Source organism: Rhinatrema bivittatum, chromosome 10 (assembly GCF_901001135.1).
Source record: "Rhinatrema bivittatum chromosome 10, aRhiBiv1.1, whole genome shotgun sequence".
NCBI lineage: Eukaryota > Metazoa > Chordata > Amphibia > Gymnophiona > Rhinatrematidae > Rhinatrema > Rhinatrema bivittatum.
The window spans coordinates 25,851,607-25,865,204 of NC_042624.1; the positions used below are offsets into that span (position 1 = coordinate 25,851,607).

At 41.2% G+C, this 13,598-nt stretch overlaps 2 protein-coding genes across 2 annotated transcripts in view; one reads left to right on the forward strand and one right to left on the reverse strand.

Moving 5' to 3' along the window:
• Positions 1 to 13,598, reverse strand: part of LOC115100245 (dimethylaniline monooxygenase [N-oxide-forming] 2-like) — a 158,122-nt gene that overhangs the window by 91,458 nt on the left and 53,066 nt on the right. The gene's annotated exons all lie outside the window — the stretch shown is intronic.
• The window catches only part of LOC115100247 (dimethylaniline monooxygenase [N-oxide-forming] 2-like), a 69,469-nt gene that overhangs the window by 8,201 nt on the left and 47,670 nt on the right, over positions 1 to 13,598 (forward strand). The window lies entirely within an intron of this gene.

Here is a 13,598-nt window from a genome sequence, read left to right on the forward strand (position 1 = left end):
AATTTTCAAAACCCATTTCTGTGAGTAAATCAATATTTACCCATTGACATGGGGAGGGGTCTTTGAAAATTTCCCACCCTGTGTGAGTGAAACTACATTTGTAGTGACACAGTCAGGGTCATTTTCAAAAGAAAATGTAAATGTAACGTAGTACTGTAGCAATTTTCAAAAACCCATTTACCCACGTTAAGTGCCCTTAACATGAGCGAATCCTATTGACAATTCAAGAGCACACATTGTAGCAATTTTCAAAAACCTTTGAAAACTTCTATAGTATAGGCTATTAAATTATCAGGGCTGTGCCACTGCCACTAATACGGTCCCTGTTTTTTCAGCTTCTCAGGGGTTTGGCATTTCCAGGGTCCTCCCCTTGTCTTTGACGTCCCCCTTTTTGGGGATGGATCTGAGAGGTATAAATCCCCCCCTGGAGCATGTGCAAAGGGACTTTCTGGTGGGTGGATGGATCGAGAGGTATCTGGGGGTTCCAGCTGAGATTCCCAAGAGGAAAAGGTTTCGTGTGGGCCGCCCGGGCCGCTTACTTGGAGGTTTCTGAGGAGAGACGTTCTTGGAGATATTTTTGACCAGCATCCCAACAGGAGGGCTCGTTACCCTCTCGCAGAACGGCTGGATTTTCTCTAGAGATTCCTTACAACCAGATAACCGCATGAGCAGAGACTTTAGAGCTGAAGAATACTGTGCCAGTGATATATATTTTGGTTTTTTGAGCAGGGAGGTCAGTTTCAAGCTCTTTGGCTGCTGGTTACTCTCCCGCGACCACTCAGCAATGGGTTGAAACTACTGGAAGTTGCTACTTTGGAAAGAGATTTTGTGTCAGCTGATAAGAGAGGGATTTTCTGATCCTGTTCCCTTCCAGCACATGTAAAGGCAGACGAGAATCTCCCCACCCTGCTTGGGGAGGCTTCGTGCCTGGACACTGGTTCAGAGGACCATGCACCATGGGATAAAGAGACCGGGCTTTTTACTATGAGTTTCCTGATGTTATTCATGATTTTTTTGCCATACTTGCCTGGATTTCATTTTTTTTTAAACTTAAGTGCATTTTTTTTGAGCTGAACACCACAACCGACTCCTTGCGGTGTTTTGGGGCTGATTTCATTGCGCAGACCCCTGTACCTGTGAGTACAGGGCGCTGACCGTTGATTGTGCTTGGGGAGACAGTGAGCGACTCTGATAGAAGCCCCCACTTCAGGACCTTGGAAGAGTATCCTTCCTCCCCGCTGGTGAACCCTAGCCCCCAGGGCTGATGCCTGCTTTGTGAGAGAAAGCCCTGGGACCTTTCTGTGATCTTCCAAACCAAGAGGGGGTTAGAATAGATTTTACCCATGTTAAATAGATTTCTGAAAATTGCTATGAGAGTCTATTACACTTATCTTTTCCTTTGAAAATGACCCTCCAGTTAGAGGACGCATTCCCACGGGTAGGGCTGGGAGGGAACTTGCAAGCAGACACATATGTTTACATTTTCAAACGTGTGTAATTACACCTGGAAAATCACCCACACACAAAGCAGGTGTATCGTGCTGAGGGCACATTTCCTTAAGCCATTTCAAGGGGAAGGCTCTGCCTTTGAAAATTGGTGCATAGTCTGATTTTGCACTTCTGCAGGCAGTTTGAAAATTCCCTTCCCTCTAAACATATGCATTTTAATTTGCTATGGATCTTGTTCGCTCACTCATGCACAAGCCTGAGTAATACTTTCCATTCTCATATTTCAGCACAGTCTGTAACTGCAGGGTAGGGCAGCTCTGATCTCGTACTAATTTTCTGCTAAACTGCGGAAATGCAGGACGTTGCATTATGAACCCTAAAAAAAGATGTCACTTAAAAGCTGAACTGTTTTTTGCAAGTGCAGACTCCTCTACTGGCATTGAAGCGGGAAGGCAGGGGGAACCTAAGTATAAGGATTTGTATACTCTCCAACTCAAAATGGTAGGGGACCAAGGACAGAATACAACTAAACTGACTTGGATAAGAGTTGGCGTCTTGTGGGCAGTTGAGCTTTATGGTGATACATTTCAGTTTTGTGGCAGAAGCTAAAATGCTGGCTTTCAATCTCCAGATATAATACTCATAGCAGCAATCTACAGAAACAAAATTCATATCAGTGCACAGGAGCAGTTTCATAGGAAATGATTCTTCACCAAAAAATAATAGGGTGCTTTGATATTGGACATGGACAATCAAGTTTTGGGGCTTATTTTTCAATGCACTCAGCTATCGATGCCTGCTCCAGGCAGGCATCGATAGCTGAGCGATAAATGTGCGTCTGAGACGCACATTTATTTTTTTGCATTGGAGTGAATAAGTAATGGCCTCATTCACATGCTATCTCATTCAGTCTGGGTTGGACGTGCATTACCCCCTATTGCATTGGGGGTAAATTGGCGCCTATTTAACCCGCGTCCGACTGCAGGTTATACAGTGCACTCAGCTGAGCGCATTGTATTGCATCGGCCCCATAGTTAAGCTCTGGAATTCATTGCCAGGGGATGTGATCACAGCAGTTAGTGTAGCTGGGTTTAAAAAAGGTTTGGATAAGTTCCTAGAGGATAAACCCATAAACTGCTATGATGGTAATTTAATAAGCAATGGTAGCTTGTGATCTATCTAATGTTTGAGTACCTGCCAGGTTCTTATGGCTTGGATTGGCCACTGTTGGAAACAGGATGCTGGGCTTGATGGACCCTTGGTCTGACCCAGTATGGCATAGCTTATGTTCTTAAAGAAGAGCTACGAATGGATAGAAATGTTGACTCAATAGTGACTGGAGATGGAGACAAGAACTGATTCCCTAGCTGAGTTTGTAAATGAGCAAACACTGGGATGCCACCACACAGATTGAGTTTAAAGGCTGAAACTTTCCTAGAGCTAATTACACATTTTAATCTGAAGAAGGGATTGCTTTATAGAAGAAGGCTTCCCAGATTGTGGGTTGGGAGCCCAAATGGGGTCACACAACCTTCAGCTGGGATCACAAGTGCCTGAAATGGTTGCACTCTTCAGTAGTGGAAGTCAGCGTGGGGCCTGTGAGCCAGCCAGCACACGCTCACAAGCCCTGCACGTGCATGAGTTTCTATGGTAACAGGAAGCCCTGCATGAGGAGGGATTGGGCCTGAGAGCCAGCCAGCACACGCTCACAAGCCCTGCACGTGCATGAGTTTCTATGGTAACAGGAAGCCCTGCATGAGGAGGGATTGGGCCTGAGAGCCAGCCAGCACACGCTCACAAGCCCTGCACGTGCATGAGTTTCTATGGTAACAGGAAGCCCTGCATGAGGACAGAACAGAGCAGAGCCTGGGAGATTATTCTATCCCACAAACCCCTTGCCAACTTTCAATAGTAATGTCACTGCCCCTTGCAGATCATTGTTGGGCTTGGGATCATTCATGAGTGGAGGGGAGGGATGCGTGTGCCTGGGCTGATGGAGATTGCCACTGCTCCTCGCTCCTCATCCATCACTGAACCTACACAATAGAAAAATGTTGCCCCTGTCATTAGCCTGCCTTCTTTTCCCACCAATTATCATCCAGCTTTGGCCCGGGGTCCAAAGCAAAATATGGCCACTGACCCTGTCCAGGGGATGTTTGGAGGGAGGGATAAAAGACAGGGGCAGGGATATGAGGGTTGGATAAGGTGGATATGAATTGGCTGTAGAGGGAAAAGGAGCAGAGAATAACAGAAGAGCAACTGAGGGATGTAATATGAGCAGGGGGTGAGAGGGGATTAGCTGGGGAGAGGATTGTGAGAGGAGGCTGGGAGATGAGAAAGGAGTGGGGGATAGAGCAAGAGGGAGGGTATGACAGAGGATCAGTTGGGGGTTAAAAGAAGTGCTTAGGAATAGGAGAGCATCAGCTGGGGGATGCAAAAATGGCTTGAGAGGGTCCAATACTCTGTTTCTTGTCACTCTTTGTCTAAAATCCATCAATTCTTGGCTTACTCATAACCACCTTAAACTCAATGCTTCCAAAACCAAAACCCTGCATTTATTTACTATCCCCCAGTCATCCTGCCATCCTCCTTCTCATCTCAAATGTGATAACCACTCCATTGCCGTATCCACCAAAGCACATAACCTAGGTATCACCCTAGACTCCGATCTATCTATAGTTCATAACATCTCTTCTGTCGTAAAAACGTCCTTTTATTAACTTCACCTATTAAAACATTTAAAACCATTGTTATTCCCAATGACCTTCGCCTTGTCTTACAGGCCTTGATCCTTACCGGACTCGACTATTGCAATGCCTTATACCTAGGTTTACCAGATTCTGCTATATATGGCAGAATCTGGTAAATCTGGTCGTCCTTAAAACTGTCTTTTTAAGGACGACAGTTTTAATGGGTTAATAAGTCAAAACAAATTAATCATTAAAGAAGGCTTCATAAAATAGCACAGTCTTAAGCTTCTTCAGAAACTGGGCATAAGCAGATATCTTTCAAAGAGTTCGACATAACAGGTTCTACCACTGAAAAAGTCCAACACCGGGTATCCTGTAAATGTGCTCGCTTAACTGAAGGCACAACAATTAGCCTTCTACCAACTGATTGCAAACTCTGAGGGAAATGTGTGAGGTGTTAGCATACATGAAAGATAATCTGGTCCCTCCCCATTAATGACTCTAAACACCAGGCACAAAACTTCAAACCTTATCATTAGAGTAAAAGGCAGCCATTGCATGCAGCTCTTTCAACATGGGAGTCACATGGTCTAAGGAGTTGCTCAACACCAATATCAAGCATGCAGCAGCATTTTGAAGTAGCTGCAATAGCTTTATTTAACTATGGGGCAGGGCCACATAAAGGGAATTACAATAATCTATGCAAGTCCAGACAAAAGCCTGAATGGCTGCCCTAAAGTTAATAAGTAGCACATTCAAAACCAATTGGAGAAAACTGTTTTTCACTCAATGCAAGATTAAGATCCGGAATTCATTGCTGGAGGATGTGGTTAAGGTAGTTAGCATAGCTGGGTTTAAAAAAAGGTTTGGATAAATTTCTGGAGAAGTCCATAAAACCACTATTAACCAAATAGATTTAGGGAATATCCATTACTGGTACTTATAAAAATGCAATAGCAGCATGGGATCTATTTACTTTTTAGGATCTTGCCAAGTACTTGTGGCCTGGATTGGCCACTGTTGAAAACAGGATACTAAACTTGATTGATTCTCAGTCTGACCCAGTATGGCAATTCTTATGTACTAAACCATCGCACCTGAGTATACTCCTGGTGTAACACTAATGTAATGAATCTGGAAGTGGACTCTTGGTGCTGAGGAGTGGTTGGCACAGCCTAATGAGAAGCCTCCTAGGTCCACTCCTTCAGCAGGCACACACGCCCTGTGGCAGGATGGACTGGAGCTTCTCTTATACCAGCCACCTTCCCTACAAGTTAAGCCCTTGGGTTCTGGCAGCTGACAGGTCTTAGGTGAGTCCCTAGGGAGATAGCAAGGCCAGGCAGAAGTCAGGACAGGCAGCAGACAATGAGGATCAGTAGACAGGCTGGAGGTCAGGGCAGGCAGCAGACAGGTCCAGGCAGCAAACTTGAGTGGTCAGGGTCCAGAGCCGAGGTCAGAATCTAAGAAATTGGACCGAGGAAGAGCAAGCCAAGACAAAACAAGACTGAACAATGGCAAGGATAGGACCAGGAGGCACAAAGAGTACTGGGACCGGACAAGGAAGGACAAGGCAGGGAGTCAGGTACAAGGCTGAAGATAGGAATGAGACTGGAACGAGGAACACTAGAACGCAGGAACAAGGCACAACAGGAGACCTATTGCTGAGGCGAGGAACTGCCGCGGGACGTGGATTTATATAGGCCAGGAGGTTGACATCATCAGGAGGCACCACTCTGGGTCTTCCTGCCACTATGCACATATTATGTGTGCACAAGTGTGCGCACGTTCCTATGGGAGAGGGTGGGTTGCGGAGGCATGTGTAGTTAGATCTGGCAGAGTTTCTGTCATGTTGAAACTGTGCAGCATCAGGGGTGAGTGCTGCAGCTAGCAGGGCTATCTGGAGGCTGTGAATCTTAAAAACTAACTTTCACTGGAGCAACCTTCTCAGTTACGCTTACCAGAATAGCAGAAAACAAACCAACTAACATGGAGATAGACTCATAGTCCAGGTTATTATAAACTATCTTTCATTCATCACAAAACTTATTCAAATCAATCATCCCATGACAGGCTTTCCTGGTAATAACAGCTAAATTCCTGAAGTCATGCCCTGGGGACAAAAATCAAAAGAAATAAGGGAATGATCAGACAATAGAAGAGGCTCCACTTGTACGTCAGAGACCAGACCTGAGGCAGCAAAACCTTCAGGTTCAAAATATGTACTGCACAATGCATAGAACATCAATCATCTGCTTCAAACTGTATGCTGATAATATGGTTAGGAAATCCTGAAACATACTCCTAGACGTACAATCAACTATTTATTTATTTATTTAAAAAATCCTATGAGTCGCAATTCGAACATAAGAAACTGCCATGCTGGGTCAGACCAAGGGTCCATCAAGCCCAGCATCCTGTTTCCAACAGTGGCCAATCCAGGCCATAAGAACCTGGCAAGTACCCAAAAACTAAGTCTATTCCATGTTACCATTGCTAATGGCAGTGGCTATTCTCTAGGTGAACTTGATTAATAGCCGTTAATGGACTTCTCCAAGAACTTATCCAAACCTTTTTTAAACCCAGCTACAGTAACTGCACTAACCACAACCTCTGGCAACAAATTTCAGAGCTTAATTGTGCATTGAGTCAAAAAGAATTTTCTCCGATTAGTCTTAAATGTGCTACTTGCTAACTTCATGGAGTGCTCTCTAGTCCTTCTATTTTCTGAAAGTATAAATAACCAAATCACATCTATTCATTCAAGACATCTCATTATTTTAAACACCTCTATCATATCCCCCCTCAGCCGTCTCTTCTCCAAGCTGAACAGCCCTAACCTCTTTAGTCTTTCCTCATAGAGCAGCTGTTCCATCCCCTTTATCATTTTGGTTGCCCTTCTCTGTACCTTCTCCATTGCAATTATATCTTTTTTGAGATGTGGCGACCAGAGTTGTACACAGTATTCAAGGTGCGATCTCACCATGGAGCAATACAGAGGCATTATGACATTTTCCATTCTATTAACCATTCCCTTCCTAATAATTCCCAACATTCTGTTTGCTTTTTGACTGCCGCAGCACACTGAGCCAACGATTTCAATGTGTTAACCACTATGACGCCTAGATCTCTTTCTTGGGTTGTAGCACCTAATATGGAACCCAACATTGTGTAACTATAGCATGGGTTATTGTTCCCTATATGCAACACCTTGCACTTATCCACATTAAATTTCATCTGCCATTTGGATGCCCAATTTTCCAGTCTTGCAAGGTCCTTCTGCAATGTATCACAATTCGCTTGTGATTTAACCACTCTGAATAATTTTGTATCATCTGCAAATTTGAAAGCCTCACTCAATTCTCATCCCAAGAAGATTGCCCAATGCAATTTACAAATTAAGAATACACAGTAAAATTATAAAACAATCAAATTAAGAATGCAGACAGATAATAACAACTGCATCAATCCACCCTACCTCATAGAACACCAGTACCTCACCGACCCACAACCACCCACTCAACATCAATTAAAAGCCAGCACCATTATACTTCATCCAGCCCACAGATCACCTAGCATAGCCACCATATCCTAACAATACAATCTGATCCATCTCTGATAAATAGCCAGGTTTTTACTTTCTTGCATAAGGCTAAATATTTCATCTCCACTCTGATATCCAAAGGTAGTTAACAGGAGAATGATTAAGGCTGCTAAGTTGCATTGTTTCTCTTTGTAATTTACACACACACAAACAGAAATATCTTTATGTATTTATTTATTTATTTATTGGCTTTTATATATTGATGTTCGAGGGAACATCACATCGGTTTACATAAAACTGAAAGAAAATACAATAAAACAAGGGAGGGGGAAAGGGGAGCAGGAGGAGACAAAAAATGCTCTGTATGAGGAGGCTGAAGAGTAGGACAGATGGTAACTAATAAACAAGATCGAACATCCAGAGCAGCTGAATAGATATAAGAATGTGCATATTATACAAATTTACAAAAGGGGAAATATACAAATTTACAATGAGGTGATAAGCAAAACTATGTATAAGTAGCAGTATTTACAAAAATATTGTAGGGGATACAAGTAACAGGGAGAGGGAGGGGGGAGTGGCAGGGGTAGGGCAGACGAGGGCGATATATCAAGGAAGAGAAAAGAGACAATGTAACTCAAGGTGAAAGGTAGGAGAGTGAAGGGGTGGAGGGGTGAAGAAGAAACACAGAGAATCTTGGCAGGAGCAGGAAGGGACTAAGGGGGGTCCAGGTCCAGGAATGATTATTTAAAGAGCCAAGTCTTTAGCCCTTTTTTGAATTTTTGGGTGCAGGCTTCCAGTCAGAGCTCTAGAGTTCCAGAGGGTAGGACCTGCGATAGAGATGGCTCGCTCCCTAGTGGAGGTGAGGTGTGCAATTTTGAGGGTAGGGGTGTAGAGGGTGGCTTCGTGAGCAGTTCTAGTCGGGCAGATGGATGGATGAAAGCGTGGGGCATCATCAAGCCAGTTGAGATTATGGTTGTAAAGGGATTTGTGAATGATCGTGAGGGTTTTATGTAAGATGCGGGCAGAAATGGGGAGCCAATGCAGTTCCTTGAGAATGGGGGTGATGTGGTCAGCTTTACGGGTATTAGTAAGGACTCTGGCCATTGCGTTTTGCAACATTTGTAGAGGTTTGATGGTAGAGTAGGGAGGCCTAGGAGTAAGGAATTGCAATAGTCAATATTGGTGAGAAGTGTTGCTTGTAAGACTGTACGGAAGTCATGGGTATGGAGAAGTGGTTTGAGCTTTTTGAGTATATGGAGCTTGAAGAAGCCTTATTTTAGAGTTGTATTAATGTGCTTTTTTAGATTTAATTGATTGTCTATAGTGACTCCGAGATCTCGTGCGCAGAGTGTGAAGGAATCTGTAGGGAGGGATGGATTGCTACGACTGAGCGGTTTGTAGTTGTGGGGGTTGGAGATGATTTTTCACATTTTTGTCACATTAAATTTTGTAAAAACAAAATAAAGAGGGGATCAGTTAGAATCCAATTCAATCCACATATATATACTAACTGTTACTGGATCGTGGGTCACCAATATAAATCTCTGTTAAGAAAATTATTTTATTCTTTATTCACATTATCAAATTCTAAAACAAATCTCAATTTTTCATTTTACTATTTTTAATTAAATTGTTTTGTATGTTTTTTTATAATGAAGAGACAGAGCCTCAGAACTGGTATCTTAGGTTATGACCTAAGATTGTTAAACCAGTAAGTTCAATCACCGGCTCAATTTTGTAAGTCTCTTTTTCTACTTTAAAATAAAATGCCAATGTTTCAAATTGTTTTAATTCTCAAAAATTCTCAAAACTGCTATGAGATCAATCTTTGCATTTTTAAATTCTCAAAACTGCTATGAAATCAATTTTCTTTCTTGGAATTTTGTTTTTATAATAGGGATGATGCAAATAATCCCTTCTATATATCTTGACCAATGATAACAAGAATATTTCACTAAATGCAAAAACATCTATCCATATTGGTAACTTGTATCCCAATTTGTAAGCCCAAAATCTTATAGCTTGCACAACTGTGTAGTGGTTTCAGAATCTGACTGACTGACACTTGCCCGATGTTGCAGGAGAGCCGTTTGTAATCTTGCTTTGATGTGGGTTCTTTTTTTAGCGATCAGCTTGCTACACATTTAAATTGAAAACAGCAAAAAATGGCTACAAAGTATCAAGGAGGCATGTTGCAAATTCTCAAAACTTATTGCTGATGTCTAGCCAAAGCAATGCAAGCCTCTCTTGAATGGCTGTTGTATCTGCTGATTTAATGCAGCAAAAGTCACTTATCTGAAACTTGTAGCATCATTCTGATTTTCTTAGCTTAACAAGTCAGTGCCGTGCTCCACCGCCAACGTTAACTTTTCGCTAAACGCTGCTTCAGGGCGGATTCTGGAAACTAATGTAAAGAACAGAGCAACAGAATTAGTTTAACAACTCAGCCTTAAAATACAAACATTTTAATGGTCTGTACTCACATGTATCTCTCAGCTTTCAGATGTATCGGGCATAATTCTGCCAACAAACATGGCTACGGCTTTTTTAAGCTACCCTCCATTTTCAAATGTGACCAATGAAAAATAACGTTTAAACATCCAACGTGCTTATGTCAACTTATCCAACTAATTGTGTGTTTTTATTATTATTTAATCTTGCAAAGGATGCATCAATCAGCGAATTAAACTAGTCCACTCAATTTTGCCATTAAGACCTTTAGGTTCTTCTGAGCATAATTTGTAAATCTATTCCTGTTCTCGATGATATAATATTCTCTCCTGATTTCCTCCTCTTATATCTGAACGTATGTGATCTATGACAAACCAATGTAATTCCTGTATTGTATGTCCTTTAGAAATGCAGTGTTCTACCATCCGTGCGGTCAGTCTTTTGTTTTTTAAACAACTTTTGTGTTCACTAATTCTTAAACATAGATTTCTTTTTAAGAACATAAGAAAATGCCATACTGGGTCAGACCAAGGGTCCATCAAGCCCAGCATCCTGTGTCCAACAGTGGCTAATCCAGGCCATTAGAACCTGGCAAGTACCCAAAAACTAAGTCTATTCCATGTTACCATTGCTAATGGCAGTGGCTATTCTCTAAGTGATCTTAATAGCAGCTAATGGACTTCTCCTCCAAGAGCTTATCCAACCTTTTTTTAAACACAGCTATACTAACTGCACTAACCATATCCTCTGGCAACAAATGTCAGAGTTTAATTGTGCGTTGAGTGAAAAAGAATTTTCTCCGATTAGTTTTAAATGTGCCCCATGCTAACTTCATGGAGTGCCCCCTAGTCTTTCTACTATCCAAAAGAGTAAATAACCGATTCACATCTACCCGTTCTAGACCTCTCATGATTTTAAACATCTCTATCATATCCCCCCTCAGCAGTTTCTATTCCAAGCTGAAAAGTCCTAACCTCTTTAGTCTTTCCTCATAGGGGAGTTGTTCCATTCCCCTTATCATTTTGGTAGCTCTTCTCTGTACCTTCTCCATCGCAATTATATCTTTTTTGAGATGCGGCAACCAGAATTGTACACAGTATTCAAGGTGCGGTCTCACCATGGAGCGATACAGAGGCATTATGACATTTTCCGTTTTATTCACCATTCCCTTTCTAATAATTCCCAACATTCTGTTTGCTTTTTTGACTGCCGCAGCACACTGCACCGACGATTTCAATGTGTTATCCACTATGACACCCAGATCTCTTTCTTGGGTTGTAGCACCTAATACGGAACCCAACATTGTGTAATTATAGCATGGGTTATTTTTCCCTATATGCATCACCTTGCACTTATCCACATTAAATTTCATCTGCCATTTGGATGCCCAATTTTCCAGTCTCACAAGGTCTTCCTGCAATTTATCACAATCTGCTTGTGATTTAACTACTCTGAACAATTTTGTGTCATCTGCAAATTTGATTATCTCACTCGTTGTATTTATTTCCAGATCATTTATAAATATATTGAAAAGTAAGGGTCCCAATACAGATCCCTGAGGCACTCCACTGTCCACTCCCTTCCACTGAGAAAATTGTCCATTTAATCCTACTCTCTGTTTCCTGTCTTTTAGCCAGTTTGCAATCCACGAAAGGACATCGCCACCTATCCCATGACTTTTTACTTTTACTAGAAGCCTCTCATGAGGAACTTTGTCAAACGCCTTCTGAAAATCCAAGTATACTATATCTACCGGTTCACCTTTATCTTTTGTCTGACCTATATACATTTTTTGACATGGGCAGACTATTGTATGTTACTGTAAATAGAATAGAATATTATTATGGAAGAAAATAAAAAGGATATTAATGATAAATGGTTTGTCACATTAGATATACAATCATTATATATGTCCATACCTCAAGATGCTGCGCTGAAGGTGATCAAGACATATTTGGAAGCAAAAGAACAACCATGCAGGATACCAAGTGAATTTTTATTGACTTTAGTTACCATTGCATTGAAAAAAACTTTTTTCATTTTCCAACAAAATTATTACCAACAAATTGCAGGAACAGCGATGGGGGCCACCATGGCCCCATCAATAGCCAATTTATTCATGGCGGACTTTGAAAAAGAATGGATATACAACTCACCTTTTTTTCCTAAAATTAGTCTCTACAAAAGATACATAGATGATATTTTCATTCTTTGGAGTGGTAATGAAGTGGAGCTTCTACAGTTCGTTACATGGTTAAATACTTGTGATGATAATATTCAATTTACAGTAACATACAATTTGTCCAAGATCTCATTTTTGGATGTTACAATTGAGAAACAGAACAATGGTGATATCATCACTGGTGTTTATAAAAAAAAAAAAGCACAGACAGAAATACTTTATTGCATTATCAAAGTGCACACCGGTTACCTTTAAAACTAGTCTGCCTTTCTCACAATTTCTAAGATATAAAAGGAATTGTTCTAACAATGAGATATACACACAGCAATCACAAAGATTAAGTTCTGATTTAAGAAAAAGAGGTTATCCGAAGAAAAGTATTAGCAGTGGTTTCAAAAGAGCCCTTTATTATGACAGAGAGGCTCTATTAACACCTCAATCTAAATCTTAAGATACCAATATGATTACTTGTATTACCAGATATTCTCCTATGACTAAGAACATTATACAAAGTATGCATAAACATTGGCATTTGATTCAAATGATCCCTGGTTTTGAAGAACTAGAATTTAGGGCGGCATTCTCGAGAGGGAAAAATCTGAGAGACATTTTGTGCCCATCAACATTCAAGGATAAAACACAGAACACACAGACTATAGATGGCAAGCCTCTTTATGGTCATTATAAATGCGGCCATTGTAAAATTTGCAATCAAACCATTGAAACAAAATCTTATACAAGCTTGCTGACTGGTATCCAATACAATTTCAAATTTTTCACCACTTGTCAGACCACTTTTGTTGTTTACATAATAGTCTGCCCATGTCAAAAAATGTATATAGGTCAGACAAAAGATAAAGGTGAACCGGTAGATATAGTATACTTGGATTTTCAGAAGGCGTTTGACAAAGTTCCTCATGAGAGGCTTCTAGTAAAAGTAAAAAGTCATGGGATAGGTGGCGATGTCCTTTCGTGGATTGCAAACCGGCTAAAAGACAGGAAACAGAGAGTAGGATTAAATGGACAATTTTCTCAGTGGAAGGGAGGGGACAGTGGAGTGCCTCAGGGATCTGTATTGGGACTCTTACTGTTCAATATATTTATAAATGATCTGGAAAGAAATACTACGAGTGAGATAATCAAATTTGCAGATGACACAAAATTGTTCAGAGTAGTTAAATCACAAGCAGATTGTGATAAATTGCAGGAAGTCCTTGTGAGACTGGAAAATTGGGCATCCAAATGGCAGATGAAATTTAATGTGGATAAGTGCAAGGTGATG